A 16,053-nucleotide genomic window follows, 5' to 3' on the forward strand; every position below is an offset into this window, starting at 1 on the left:
AGCACTGTTGAATACACTTAAAGTCTTTAGAAGGCCACTTGGATCTGACCATATAAAAACAGGCGAATACTAGAGTTTCTACTAGACTTAACTTTATTTCTATTCTGATAAATGAATTTTACAAAAGTAAAGAAAAATATAAGTGGCCTCTAGGGAACTTGAAATAGAAAAAAATCAAAACGACAAAGAAAACTGTTAGTTGTGTACTGGTAGTGTAGTTCTGAGTAAACTAATTTCCCAGCCCTGAGAAAGTACCATAGGTATTTCCTTCAATCTGAATGAATATGAAAAGTTATAATCCTATTCGCCTATATAGAAAACTTTACCTTGAGCAAATTTGAGAGCGTCGATACTTTGGTTTATAACAGAGATTAATCTGACAAAATGTTTTCCTTAGAAGAAGAATCCCTTTCTTTTTAAAACATAAGTTAAATTTCTGCAAAAATATGCAAAATTTGGGGGCCTTTTAAGTAGCTTCCTTTGTCTGAGACCATATGAATATTAATTTAAAATAATAAAAAATAAAATTAGGTTATCATAATAAAATAATGTGTTATATAATTATTTATATATCATCTTATGTTAGATAAATATGTTAAAATTATGATATATGTTATATATAATGTTACATAATATAAATGGCAAAATATATTCAAATAAATATGATATTTTTTCAATTATAAATTGCTTCTGTAACCAAATACAATCATGGAAAGACACGTATGTACTGTCAATTAAACACATCCTAATGATGGTCATTTATTCCTTTATACTACCATTAAACATATAATATTAATAAAAACAGATATCTACACTGAAACACCATGTCTTGAAAAAAATTAAAAAAAAAAACAAAAGACAAAAAATATAAACAGATATAGAATCCTGGGGTCAGTGTGACAGCATGTACTTGTACTTAGGGCTGGAAGGCAAAGATATGGAGATTACTAGGCTCACTGTGCAGATAGATTAAGAGAACTTGAGATTCTAGGCCAGTTAAAGATCATGTGGATGAGATCCTAAGGAATAACATCCTAGATTCTTTTCCATCTTACACATGCACATGTATGTGCAAAATGAAACACCTATGAATTTCCCAACAGTACAAAATATTCAAGTGTGTGTATATACACTCATATATATATATATAATATTAAACATGTATTAAGGATAGCATTCTTAAATAAATAAAATGATACCAAAATTACAATATCCTTTTGTTACTAGTCTAAGATCTTAAGAATGCTAACAATTAAACATGAAAAATCATAAAGATATATTTCTGGTAATTATTTTTAACACTTCTGGAAAACTTGTATTCATTTATGTATTCATCCATTCAATTGGTATTTTAATAATGAAGAGCAATAAGATAATGTTTTCATGTTATACTTCTTACCAGCAGTTATGTCAATTTATGACAGTTTATGAATCTGATAGGTAAGGCCCTTTCTCTCTGATAAAGAATATGAGTCAACTCAATCTGCTCCTTGGACAGATCATTCAAAGCAAGGCCTTGAGATCCCAGAGAAGCAAAGGCTATATAAGTATTCTGAAGAATGAAGTCAGGGAGCAGCCTTACAGAGAAAATAATGAGTCAAAACAATTTTGAAGAGAATGCAGATTGACAGAAGAACAACCAATTTCTCCACAAGTTGTCTAAGAACTTAAATACATTTTGTCATTGGTAGACTTCCCTCATCGTCATCCTTTGTCTTAAGAAACTCATTCTGAGACTGATGAGGAAACTATTTATTTGTCTTAAAAACTCAGAACCCATGTACTATTTCATTCAAGAAGAATGTTTAAATAACTGGTACCTAAACCTATGTCAGCAATAAAGTATGCATTATTTTTTTTCCTGACAGCCAATCTCTTGATATACATCAATATATTCATCATTAGTCAGCTACTAGGTTGCAGATAACTCATCATTTGAAAGTCTTTGTTCTGTAAGTTGTTGGGGGATGGTCTCATGTATTTTTATGCTAAATACTGCGTGCTGTCTCTGTGACCCATCTTTTGATTAATTAAAAAGCCATCCCACTTGGGCAGGGCAGAGGAGATAGAGGTGTGGCTAAGGTTCCTGGCCTTAGAGGGAGAGGATCCTGGAAAGGAGAAAGAAGGGGAGGAAGAATACCTGAGGGACCCAAGAAGGAGAAAAAGGAAGGCCACCATGGGTGTGGTGGAAGAAAAGCGCATTGCTAGTGTGGATGAAGATTTGGCCCAGATGAAGAACGTTAGCAAGTATTTGAGATTATGGATGGGAGGTAGCTTAATAGACATTATTAGAAACAGATAGCATTGGATTTCCAACTATGGGAAGTAGTTTAGAGGATTAATGTCTTCCCTGCCCCAGGTTAACTGAGGCTATTTTAAAATATAGCAAGTATCAGCGTCTTGATTGATTGCTAGCTGGGCATACTAATAATACAGATTAATTTACAACAGTAAGTCTTAAAATAGCTAGAATAATTTGGGATTTTATAGTAAGATTAAGAATAACTTGTCAGTAATTTCTATCACAAACTAAAAACACATAAAATGATAGTTTGATTATTCTTTAATTAAAAGAAATAAATCATCCTGTAAGAAAATTCACAGGAAAATAGTTAATTTTTAAAGATAACTTTAAAATTTACAAGAATGTAACTCATGTTTGCTACAAAGTTATCATAAAATAATTCTTAATTTTTAATAAATATTTAGATGGCAATTTGACAAAGTTGACTTGCAACCATAATATTTTATGATGATAAGCAAGACAAACTATTCAATGTAAGTTGTTGAACAATCAATAAATTGAAAGGTGAGTCATGAGCTGAGACTCAAATTAATACATGGAATTAATTATATGATGTGGATGAGAATAGGGTTGTATTTAAATTTCACTGTCTTGTTGGTTCTAATAAGGATGTTCATGTCCTGTTCCACAAATTATATTGGTATGTCTACTTGTCCAGTTGAATGAACTTTATAGATGTAGTTCACTAAGACTTAAAGATCAAGAAATTATTGTGGATAATATGGATGATCACAAGTAGCCAAATATCAACAATTTTTAGAAATGAAGTGTTATTAGCAGATGTTAGGACTGTTGAATCAATGGTCTAGAACAATGTGAAGAAGAGCCATGTCTACAAGGCAAGGGATACAGGGAGCTAGAAAACACAGGAAATCAATTCCTCAACAAAGCTTCCTGAATGATGCTGCCTGACCAGCATCTAAATTTCTGACCATCAGAATCAAAATTAATAAATCCTTGTCATTTAAAACCATTGATTTGTTGTTATATATCATAGAAGCAATAAATACATCTGTGCCTCAAAGAAACTGCACAAAGAAAGAATACTAAAAATGACCAAGGCCACTCTGGCTACTCCTTAAATGAGAATAACCTCTAACAGTCAAAGGTGGTGAATGCAAGAATCTCATAAGTGTTTAGAATAAATGATTGTTGGATAAGTGATCAACACTAAAAATAAATCTATATGACCACTGTAAGGCTCAAGTACTAATCCAGACAAAAAAAAGGAAAGAACATAAAATGAGGACTGGGAGGAAAGCTGCAAAATATTACCTACAGTGGATCACACAACTTTTGTAACATGATCTCAGTAGTAGCTATGCTGGGCTTCCACAAGACTGTTAGTAGCCACACACAGTTTTGGGAGCGAACTGTAGGTTTCTACCATCCCTCCTCATGAACTGTTGCCTACGGATGGCTTTCTGGAGAGGACAGTTATTGTTTTTAGCTGTGTAACCAAGAATGAGTTGAGAAGGCTCCAAGAGACATCCCTAGACTGCTTGTAACACAATTAGTACTCATTCAAATAAATGTGCCACAGAGCAAAATGAAAAGATATAAATTTGGGAACATGACCTATTAGGAAGAGGGTTAGGAATGGGCTAAGAGATAGTTGCATATTGCAATATGTAGAATGTAGTGTCTACAAAATTGCCAGAGAACAAATTTAAGCCATAAAAATTACCAAAAAAAGCTTATCAATCACATATTAAGAAATCATGCATCATATATTAGGTTTACTTTGCAAAAACTATATCATTTTTATCATATAGTTATGTGTAATTTCAAACAATATTAAATTCTTGTCATAGCAGTAGAAAATGAAGCTGGGATAGGACACATGCAAATGTTTTGAGACATTTTCAAGATAATATGGAAAGGTCTTAGCTTCCTCTTATTAGTTAGTGACATAATTTTCATATTTGTTACTGGCAAACTCTTCCTTGTCTTATTTCCAGCTCAGGTGGAAGTTAGCTATTTTCTTGTATGTTTATTATCATGGAATAAATGGCTGTTTTAGGCTATTTCTTTTTTTTCTAGCATGGCAAGTACACAGCTCTATAGAATAAGTCAGGTTACTTCTAACCTCACAGTAAAGCTCACACCAATATAGGGGACTTCTATGTGTGTTGAAAACTCTACTAAGTTACATCAACTGCTAAAACAGCATCACTATCTCTCACTATGTATGTGATTAGATAAAAACAGTCTGTTAGAATTTCCCAAAACTTACATTATTTTCTTACTGTAGTTGGAATCAATTGTCTTCTTTGACTCCAATCTATGAAAAAAGTTCTGTGGTTGAAGTAATAGTACAATTCGTAGAAAAGAGTGACAAGTTTGGAAAGGGGAAAAGAACTGCGAGACAATCTCCATCTTATTTAGTGCCCAAAGTGCTGATTGAAAAAGAACAACGTTTGTGTTGACTTAAGGGAAATCAGCCTATGGACCTAATGCTTTAGGGGACTTTTGTTGCATTTTTTAAGTTCCCTGACCTGAGTAGTTCCAATCAAACAGAATTTTATTCTTTTTTTTTTTTTTCTCGTGCTCCAGATGGAAGAAAATTTAAGCAGCTGTCCAGGCAATGATGAAGCCTTTTCTTCCACATTCTTGCATGTCATTATGTTGGAGATTTACTTTTTCAGCAAATTGAAATCTCTAAAACCTTGTAATCAAATGTTCTCTCTCTCCTTCTTTTTCTATTCCAACTCTCATCAATGGCTTACTCTCAGCAATAGTTCTCCTAAGATGAAGCAATGATGAGTATGCATGGTCATTATCATATTTACTCTCATCAGTACCATGTAGCATTATGTTGTTTACAATAATGAGCTGCTGGAGGCAATCCTGTAAACACAGCAGTGTGACAGCCTGCATGGTGAAAAGCAAGCCTGTGCTCGGGGTGGCTGTAGGTACATGCTGGCCTAACTACCATGATGTGGTTATTTACTATAACTGCAATGAAAGGATATGATAGGAAACTAAATAGTACTTCTAAGGTTACAGAATACATGTGAAAGAAATCTCAATGAAAAAAATTAGGAAGTTTAAATAAAGCTAGTGGAAAATTATGTTGTTGTTATGGGATAGTTTGTAAGTCAATGAATTATTAAATTCACGTAATAAATACAATAAAATTTCAAAGTTAATATAATATATATCAATTTAGGGATTTTTTTGCTTCTTTTACTGTGTTTGTATGTGTGGTATATTTACATGTGTGTGCATATTTACATGTGTGTGTGTGTGCTGGTGTAAACTCACATGTGTGCATGTAGAGACAAAAGTTGTTAGGAATTTTCCTTGATTGCTGTCTTCCTTATTGTTTGAGGTTTGGTCTGACTCAGCTAGTTTCCTATCTAGCTTGCTCAAGTACAAGAAAGCATGTACTTGGCCTGGCCAAGTTGCCTTGAGAGGTACAGGTCACAGACTTCTCAGGTTATATTCTACAGCTCCTGAGGCATGATGTGCCTTCCAGTTTTGAGAGACCAGTATACTCCCTCAGGCAGAGAACCACTCACGTTGCTTTCTGTTTCAGTGCTCATTCCTTCAGAAGTTAAGGAAGCACGGAAACTTGGCAGGACATCTGGTTGTAGACATTAATCTTGTATACCATGTATAGCTTGCAAACACCATTGTATACTGACAACTACAACTGTACTGATCATGGAAATTAACATTATATTCTTTTCTGATAAATGTATAAAAAGTCTGAGAGCTCAGAATTACATGGTCACAACCTCAGTCTTGCTGTGCCCTTCCATCCTGGCCTAATTTAATTCCTTGCAGTTATATCAGGTAACCTTGGCATAGTAAGGAAGCATGGGTGCTTATAATACAGAAGTCTCTGCCTCCCGAGACTAGAAAAAGAGGTGGGCCTCTACATCTCCCAGCATTTATGTAATGGGTTCTAGGATTTGAACTGTGTCTTCTTTTTATTTATTTATTTATTTATTTATTTATTTATTTATTTATTTATTTATTTATTGTTGCTGGTGCTTCCATACTAAGCTAACTTTACAGCACAAGAAATTTAACATTATCTGTAGGCTATGTCCATATTACATGAATATAATTATACCAAAAATGAGAAATGCAAGCTAAAGAGACCTGTGAAGTGTATGCAAAAATAATTTTGGGTTACCTGACCCAAAATGAAAGAAATAAAAATTAATCCAGTACTCTACATGTAGGTATTGATTTAAAAAGATTCTCAAAAGGCAAATCAAGGAAAAATTTGAGGTCACGAAAGAGACTAATACATAGTGAGAGACAAATCCACACAACTCAGACATCTGACTTTGTTTGAATTTTATTTGCTTTATAGAAGATAATTTTAATTTTATTGAGTTGTTGTTTCTTTAGATGACTTTATAATACGATTCCTTTTTAAAATGTATATTTGCACAAATTTGTGATTACCTCCAATACCTAAAGTGCTATCCCACAGAAGTACAACACAGTGCTCCTCTTGTCAGAGGCTGACAGCCTTAGGGGTTGTGGACACCTCGATGAGAGGCAGTGATGCATTTATTAACAGAATCATGTACATGTTAAGCTGATGGAATTGTGGAAAGTGGCATTGGGGGAAGTATATATAATTTCTTCATTATTATACTGGAATGTAAATGTTTTTATTTCTTCAGCTGAGTGCATGAAAAGATAGCTGTACATAAGCTTTACAAATACATGGCCTGGGCTCTCTCTCTCTCTCTCTCTATCTCTCTCTGTCTCTCTCTCTGTCTCTCTCTGTCTCTCTCTCTCTCCCTCCCTCCATTGCTCTTTCCTGTCTGTCCTCCTGAGAGCTGTGCTTATTCTATCTCTGACTCATTCTGTTAAATATTTATCTGATTTGTCACTTTGTTTTTCCTTCAATTAGACATCATTCTTTGGGATTAATGGTTCGTACTACTGGTATGTCTGTATTCCAGCCTGAGGGATTAAAGGTGTGTTGGGTGAGTCTATATTCCAGTCAGAGAGATTAAAGGTGTGTACTAACATCAGAGGAATTAAAGGTGTATACTAAGTGTATGTCTATATTCCAGATGGGTCACAGACCTAGGTCTTTCGATGTGATCCCTTGACAGAGTACCCTTGTTGCTGTATTAATCCTTCACTCTACACTGGAGAATTAGATTTTCTGTCTTCTTTCTAAATTAGCAGAAATCAGGGTCTGGAGAATCCTGTAGCACTTCTTTTCATGCATACACATGTTTCAGCTCACACTGCCTCTAACACTAACTCTAAGGAACTTAGTGCTCACTTTTGGCCTTGTTGGGTACTTGTACACACACACACTCACACACACACACACACACACACACACACACACACACACACTAAAATAAAATATTTTTAATAAGAAGTTAGATTTTTAAGAATATGCTTACAATAAGCAACTGATGGAAACAGATTGCAAGAATAGCCCATGGTCTGTGAGTTCTGTGGAAGGGTAAAAGGAAGGAAAGAGGGAGGCAGAAGGGGCAAGGACACCACAAGAAGACCTACAGAATCAATTAGAAGCTCACGGAGACTGAACCACCAACCCAAGAGCATGCATGGGCTGTGCATACTCTCCCTACATATATGTATCAGATGTGTAACATTGTGAACAAATGAGTTCCCTGAAAATGAGAATAGGTTTTTTTTTTTTTTTTTTTTTTTTTTTTTTTTTTTTTTCTGTCTTCACTTCCTGTCACTGAATCCTTTTCCCTTAGCTGGCCCCAGAATGGGAGGATGTTCTTAGTCCTGCTAAGACTTAGGTGCCAGGTTGATACCCCTTGTGGGTTTCCCATTCTCTGAGAAGGAGAAATGGATTGGGAGGAGAGGTGGGACTTGAAGGAGAGGAAGTGTGGGGATGGGATCAGGCTGTAAAGTGATTAAATAAAAATAAAACTTAAAATATACCCATTTAACCTGTTATTTACTTATCCCCTCTCTCTCTCTTTGTGTGTGTGTGTGTGTGTGTGTGTGTGTGTGTGTGTGTGTGTGTGTGTGTTCATGTAAACACATGAGCAGGTGCCCCCACAAAGACCAGTCAATGCATGAGCATCAGAAGACACATCTGTGGAGTTGATTTTCTTCTTCCACCCTTGTTCATGTTTCGGAGATTGAGCTCCAGCTTCAAGCAGCAAGCATACTTAAATGGCAGAACTGTCTCTCCAGCCCTAATTTAAGTCGATACCTAGAATGATAAAACAAATGTTTATCAACACATGACCACTCTTGTTTTGCTGCATTTTTATTATTGTGTACATAGGAATTGCATTCTCAAAAATATGTGAATTAGATTATGAAACATGAAAGCCAATTTTTTGTGGTCAACTTTGTGTTGCTAGAGTTCAAGCTGTTTGCTTTAAGAGTAATAGAAATATTTGTTTTTATGTATATTTGTCTTCTTACTTTATGGTTCTTGAAGCATTATTCCTGTTCTTACATTCTAGTCTCAAATTATTATTCCAACACTGAATGGTGTTATGGTTATGACAAACGACTTAACTGTCATGTGACATGCTGGTCTCAGTTCCATAGTGGCTACTGTGTTTAGTTTACACCAACCTGTTTTTAAGGCTCATTTATTTGTCCTTCAGTTAGTCTCCTCTAGTGTTCATGAGAGGTTATCCCAGACAAAGTGGAGCTGTTGTACTTGCTATTATTAATAGTTTTAGTGACTATTTTCCTTATCCTGGTAACTCATCATCTCTGTGATGCAACCCATATCCTGCAGTTTCTCATTAGGACAGCCTGAGTTTACCTTGGAGACATTTAGTTTTGTCCTAGTTTCTTTTGCGTTCCTAGTTCCATTTGTCCAGGGAACAACAGCAAATGGAACACAGCCATGTGTGCAAAATCTAAAGAAGATATTCTGAGAAATTTTCGTTGAACAGGTTTATCTTGTTGTCTATCATATTTTCTATAAGTATATGCAGTAGATAGGCAGCACAGTCCTCTTGTGAATCCCATAATATGGGGAGTATGGTCTATTTCTGACATGGACTCTGGCTGCCACAAGTTGGTTGCTACCCCTGGTGGAAATTCACCTTCTGAGCTTCTAGTTGTAATTTATAGAACCATAAATGCACAGTTTGTTAATAATCAGTATAACTTTAGTATGTGATTAATGCATCATCCTTGAGTGTTTTGATGAACATATCTAATAAAAAACTGTAGCCATGGTGTTGGCCAAAACATTGTTATGTGGCATATCAAAGAAGTGTATTTGAAGCCAGGATGCACATTTCAGTCTCCTTTTTGGGGAAATATAAGCAAAGTCAATATCTCTACATTACAAATACCAAAGACATAGATAGAATATATCAAATTCAATTATATTGAATGAGACTTGAATAGTGATCACATCTGTGGCTGTGCCTGAGGACTTTCGGTTTATAGGGTTTATTTGCATGAATAGATTCTTCTAGATTCGTTTCCAGTGATAAAACAGGGCCCTTTTGTCAAGCCTTGGAGTACAATTGTCCAATTGTCATCTTCTTATCTGTTTTGTTTTCACCTTCATCTCCATGTGAGGCAGTCAATTTGAGAAGTGATACCCTTATCTAAATCTAGCCAAGTTGCAGAAAGTAGGAACAACAAGGTAATCAGGTATACACACTTGAGAGAGAGAGAGAGAGAGAGAGAGAGAGAGAGTGACTGACTTGGAATTTAAAAAGCAAACTCTTTAATAAAGATATTGAAATTGGCATCAAATGATAGCTATCATTCATACATAATTGTTAATTGGAAAATACACAGAAAATACAATTGTTATTTTATTTTATTTTTTAGGAGACCTCAGAGATTAAACCCTATCCCATCCTTTTCTCAAATACACTCACTTATCGATCATTTTGACAGGGAGTTGTCTTGTTAAAGAGCCAACAATTCCATTACAGATAAGCTCTAAATATTGATTTGTACCTTTTATTTTCTGGGTCTGAGGTAGGGTGGTAGAGTTAAAAATTCTCAAATCTGCTATGCCTGGATGAATGGAATTTTCTTCAGAGAACATGTTATCAGACCCTTACAAAAGGAAGTTCACTGCTGTTCTACTCCACTAGGTGTTGCTGTGGAGAATTGGCAAAGATTTGCCTGAAGGAGATTGACAAAAGTGAAGGATGAATTCCACTCCAGAATGCATCAAATGTTATGTTGCTGGATGGTTAAACTTTGTAGAAGAAATGGGTTTCAATAATGAGCAATATCTAAGCCATTCTTTCCCTGAAAATACAAGTGTGGGCAGGTAGACATGGAAGGAGATGCCATTCAGCCAGAAAAAAAGTACTGAACTATACAGAATTCATGATGTCTAATTTATAAGCATCCCACAGTACAGTTGTGTGTCTGAAATATTTAGCATGAGCTTTTCAAGGTAAAACAGACAACAACTATACAAACAAAAACTGTATTTGTCCCTTTATCCTATTAAATTTGTATCAATGGAATAAAGTAGAGTAATGGTCATTGAATGAATTAATGAGCAAGTGTGTGAGAAACTTAGGACTGTGTGTGAGTGTATCAACCTTTTGGAGTCACGCAAGCCTTGGCTTGGTGTATTCTTCTTCCATGCATACTGCTGGGTGCACACTCTTACTTTTCTATGGAACATTTCAACATTATGGCTTCTCCTGTTATTCAGGTTCTGCCCTGAAAGTCCTCTTTTGATAATGTGTTTATTACCTTGTATCCTAGTCAAGTCTCACCAAGTCTTAACCTGCCTCTAAACCAAAAGATTTTATTCTCAGGATCATAAACGTTTGTCTGGAGCTTATGGTCTAACAATCACTTTGCCATTTCCTATCATCAATTTGACCTGCTTTTATGTGATACCAAATATGATTTGAAAATTTCTTGTTTTGCCACTAATTAAACAACATTTGAACAAATAAGATAAAGACGAAGATAATTACCTAATGAATTAAAACTGTATGAGCTTCTAATTTATTTAAACATTCTAAAGTAATTTGCATTTTCTTTCAGAGCAAATTCCTTCAATTTCTGTTTAATTTTTTTAATTACTCCATTCACTTTATTTAAGATAATAAAACTAACATTGGCTGTATTCAACACCCAGATATTAAATGATTTTTTTACCTAATAATGCTTTTATCAAAAAGTTTTCACTGTGATTGGTAACTAAAATTGCTGTGTTCATCCTGTACAGTCAGACAAGCATAGTCAGTGTCCCATCACTTCAGTTATATAGATTAGGTTTACTAGGTCCAGAAAAAAGTAGGAAATGCCTTCATAGGAAAAGAGCTTGCTGCAGAATGCCGAGAGCCTAATTTCAGAACTTCAGCAGTCACCAGCCTAGCAGTTCAGATGAAATGGTGATCGCCAGGTCAAGTGACACCCTGTCTCAAAAAAGTTACAGTATTAATTAAAGAAGTCAGGAGAGTAAGTGGAGCAAGGGAGTCAGAAGAGAGCTTGAATGGAAGAACGGATATGATATAAATACAGTACTAATGTTCAAGGTTATCAAAATATTTTAAAGTAAAAAAAGTAATAATATGGAGACCATTGTGGGAAGACATTCTTACTACACCCACACTCACATATGCACACAAACACATTAGGTCTCTCTCTCTCTCGATGTGTGTGTGTGTGTCTTTCCCTTTCCCTTCCCCCATTATTTCTCCCTCATATATGAACATGCAAAAAACTTAAGCAAACAAGTTGAACTGAAATCATAGAATCAAAATCTCCCATCACATTTGAGAACTGTTGCTCCAGTGCATTTGCTGCCAATTTTTTCTGACAGTCAACATGCTGGTTTAGTGGTATTAAACTCAGCCTTTAACACATTGTAGAAATCGTGCTGCAGAAACTGTTATTGTATACTGAGTGCTCCTTTCCCATGCCCCATGAACTTGATAGAGGTCACGTAGTTCATTCTCCTGCTGTAGAGGAGCGCTGCTCTTCCTTTACTGCCTTAGATGTTTAGAAATCATAGAAATTCCCTCTAGTTTTCTTCCTTCTCTGTAATCCTAAACAAACTACTGTACGGTGGCAAGGTGACAGATGGACATAGTCTCCTCACTAAATTACTTCCCAGCCTCAGCAGGGCTTCTTTGATCTTACTTCAAGTTTTCCCGGTAAAGGATCAGGTTTCTTTACACTGCACACAATCTGCCTTTGTCGGAGACCAGTACATTTTAATATTAAAAAACAGTTGTACAGCTTCCTTTACCAAAAAAAAAAAAAAAAAAAAAAATCAACCTCATGGAATTTTATTCACAGAGTGAGCCCTGACCAGGTATTATATTTTGTGATTGAAATGTAGTCATAAATGATACCCTCTTCAGAGCCAACTAATTAATCAAGGGAGGTCTAGATTCATAAATCACTAAAAAGATGTGATAAGTTATTGGCATGGTATTTAAGAACGACATTTGTTTGTTTCAGTTGGAATTGTCATAACAAAGTATCATAGACTTAGGGTCTATAGAATAAGACAAAACAGAACAAAACAACAACAACAAACCAATGAACTTCTCGCAGTTCTGAGAAGTAGGAACAGCAGGAGGATGTGCACTATGGCCAGAATCTTGTGAAAGTCTGTCCTTGTGTTACACAGCTGACTTCATCTATGTCCATGAGCAGCAGAGATGGGAAGGAGGGAAGTAAGGGAAAGACACAAAGATAGGGAGGATCGGAGGGACAGGTGTCTCTTCCTTTTACTTGTACAGCTAACATCCTGCCCTTATGATCCAACTTAGACTTATTTAACTCTTAAAGATTTTGCGTCCAGGATTCTGCTTTGAGACTATCTTCGGTGGGGTTGCTGTGAGTAGTAAATCCTTCTGTGCTCTTTTGTCTACTGGCTGTGCTTAATGGCCTCATACTCACATTAGGAAATATATATGACACTAGATTGTAAGATGAGTGACCTGGATGGGACTTCTTTCTTGAAGCTCCCTGCCCTTCACAACACTGTTATGAGCAGCCAGCCATAGTACCACCCTTACCCCACCACAACAGCTCTACTGTTTTATCTGTGAACAAATCCTGTGCAGGTAAGAGGAACCGCTGTCACAGGGCCTAAATTGCTGGCCTTGGGTTGCTGTCATTAGATGCGAATACAACTACTGTTCTGATACTTTCTTTGTCAGAACACTGAATGGTACTGGAACTTAGAATCTTGATGAAAATACAGTATTTTTGTTGTTTGTTTGTTTGTTTGTATGTTCTTTGTTTTCATTTTTGTTTTTTGAGACAGGGTTTCTCTGTGTAGCCTTGGCTGCCCTAGACTCGCTTTGTAGACCAGGCTGGCCTCAAACTCACAGAGATCCACCTGCCTCTGCCTCCCAACTGCTGGGATTAAAGGCATGTGCTGCCATGCCTAGCTCAAAAGATAATCGTGATAAGAAAGTGTAGAACAAATACTCAACCATATAGGCGAGGTGTTGGATTTTTTGTTCCAGGATATGGCATGTGAGAATACTCCTCATTCTAGCTAGAAAGGTTTGAATGCTCAAAGACAGATATAGACTGATGACCTGTGTCATTGTAAAAGACATCTATGGATGTGTGTAAGTGTGTGTGTGTGTGTGTGTGTGAGTGAGTGTGTGTGTGTGTGTGTGTGTGTGTGTGTGTGTGTGTATGAAAAGGCTAATGGAGGGCTATAGAGATGGCTCAGTGGTTAAGAGCGCCGCCTGCTATTCCAGAGGTCCTGAGTTCAATTTCCAGCAACCACATGGTGGCTCAAAACCATCTAATGTAATCTGACACCCTCTTCTGCAGATACAGCACTCATATGCAATAAATAAAGTACTTTCTCACAAGTGCTAGCTGTGTGATTTTTCAGGCCCAATGTTCTGAAATCCTTCATAGTAGCTCAGTAGGATGCACATTTTGTATAATTATTTTCCACAGTTCCTTTAGGGCAGGTATGGACAACAGGGCCTCACTGCTGGATAAAGGCAATATCTATTGCTAGCAGAACTTTGACTATCTACCTCCCAAATTCCTAAAACTGTAGCCTTCATGTGAGTTTCTGTTTTCTTCACACTCTGCATGGGAGGGTATTACTTTGCTTTGTTTCTCTTCTTCCCCTGTATCTTTTACCATGCCTTAGGGATGAGCAAGAGTCACGGTAACAATTTTTGTCTATTAGTTTGTGAATTCTTCTCATTTTGCTTGCCTAGCTAATTGAAAATCTGGGCCAGTCCCATGCTTTAGAGAAATTTTCTTAGAAATATGTTCAGTATTATCTTAAAATGCTGCCACATAGTTAGCAAACAATGACTTTGAGCTCTTTTTCCATTTCTCTATTTTAAATGCTGGCTTCTTGTTTTGTTAGGATCATCTTTATAAGTCAAGGTCAATTGAAGGTTTGTTGCTTCAGCTAGCCCTGTCAGCAATGCAAACAACTGAGAGTTAGTTTTAGAACTTTCCTGAGGCTGAAAACTGCAAAAAAATACCTACAAGTGGCTGATAGAAATGCAAATTAAAGCAAGATTCTATGTGTTATGTAAACATCCAACTTGTATGTGAAATGGCATTGCCTTCCAGTTTGGGTCTAAAATCTTAAGAGTGAAATAGAAATATTAAATTTCACCTATATGGATAGGATAAATTACTACAATAGATTCTGTCAGAGCTCTACATTGAATTGCTATTGATTTGTCTCATAACAGAAATTAAACAATTTTCACCCTTTTGTACGGTCTTGGTAAATGGGGTAAATATGTATAATTATCTTGTTCATGTAACTCGGTATTGGAGTGTTATATGATCAGGATGAAATGAGTCATTTCTAAGACTGTTGAAACACCGAGACATTGGTTTCTAAATATAAACTCAAGCACCCTTGGATTTAGAAATTCTATAAAAAATACCTGTAATCCTAGTACCAGGGGGAGGCTGAAGAAAAAAGATTAGGGAAAAACACAAGGAAATATGAACTAGAAAACAAACACAAAGGAATTGTTTTAAGTAAAATACAGACATTAGGAAAGATAAAATACCTCATACAGTCCCATATTTCAATATAGAAATTTGAAATAAATGTCATTCATTGAAGAATGGTAATTTTTGATAATTACAAATTAAATAGCAAATTTAGGATCATGAAAAAATGGTTTCTGATAGGATGAGGACGATCCTCAGATATCGGGAATAATATGTACTAAATATGTAATCTTCATACTGTTTCCTAGTCTTTAGCCCTTAAATCCCTTAGAAGCTTTCAAGTGGTGGGCTTTCATTGTGTAGCCTCATGGCATTCATAGATCTGTGCAATCAAAAATGTCTTTGAAACACAAGATGGTTTCTGGAAAGAGAAAAATGTTCATGAAAAGTCAGTTTCAAGCTCTAGAAATAGCAAAGGGCTACAGATTAGTCAGTTCCTGACAACCAATAATTCAAACAACTGTGTTTAAGGAATAAAATGTTTTGTAAGGGGGGCATCACCACAGAGAGGGGAGCTCGACTCTTGCCCTATGTGTCCCCTAGTTGGCTATTCCCAAATTAGTTATTTTTAAATAAACAAACAACTTTACTAAAGTGCTTTTGGGAGTTCTGTGAATCCTTTTAATAAATTATGGAATGTGAGAGGACCACACAGAAGTTGCCCTAGTTTTAGCTTGTTGTTAAAAAGGGAATAAAGGGAATAGGGTTTGTTACCAGCATCTTAAAAGAGGTGGTTTGTGCAGAGCCCTTAATCCATAGATTCTCAGAAGACTAGAGAGAGTATCTGAATCTGAATTGAATCTGCATATTCAAGTACTATCAGGAACTTGTTGAAA

Source organism: Acomys russatus, chromosome 13 (assembly GCF_903995435.1).
Source record: "Acomys russatus chromosome 13, mAcoRus1.1, whole genome shotgun sequence".
NCBI lineage: Eukaryota > Metazoa > Chordata > Mammalia > Rodentia > Muridae > Acomys > Acomys russatus.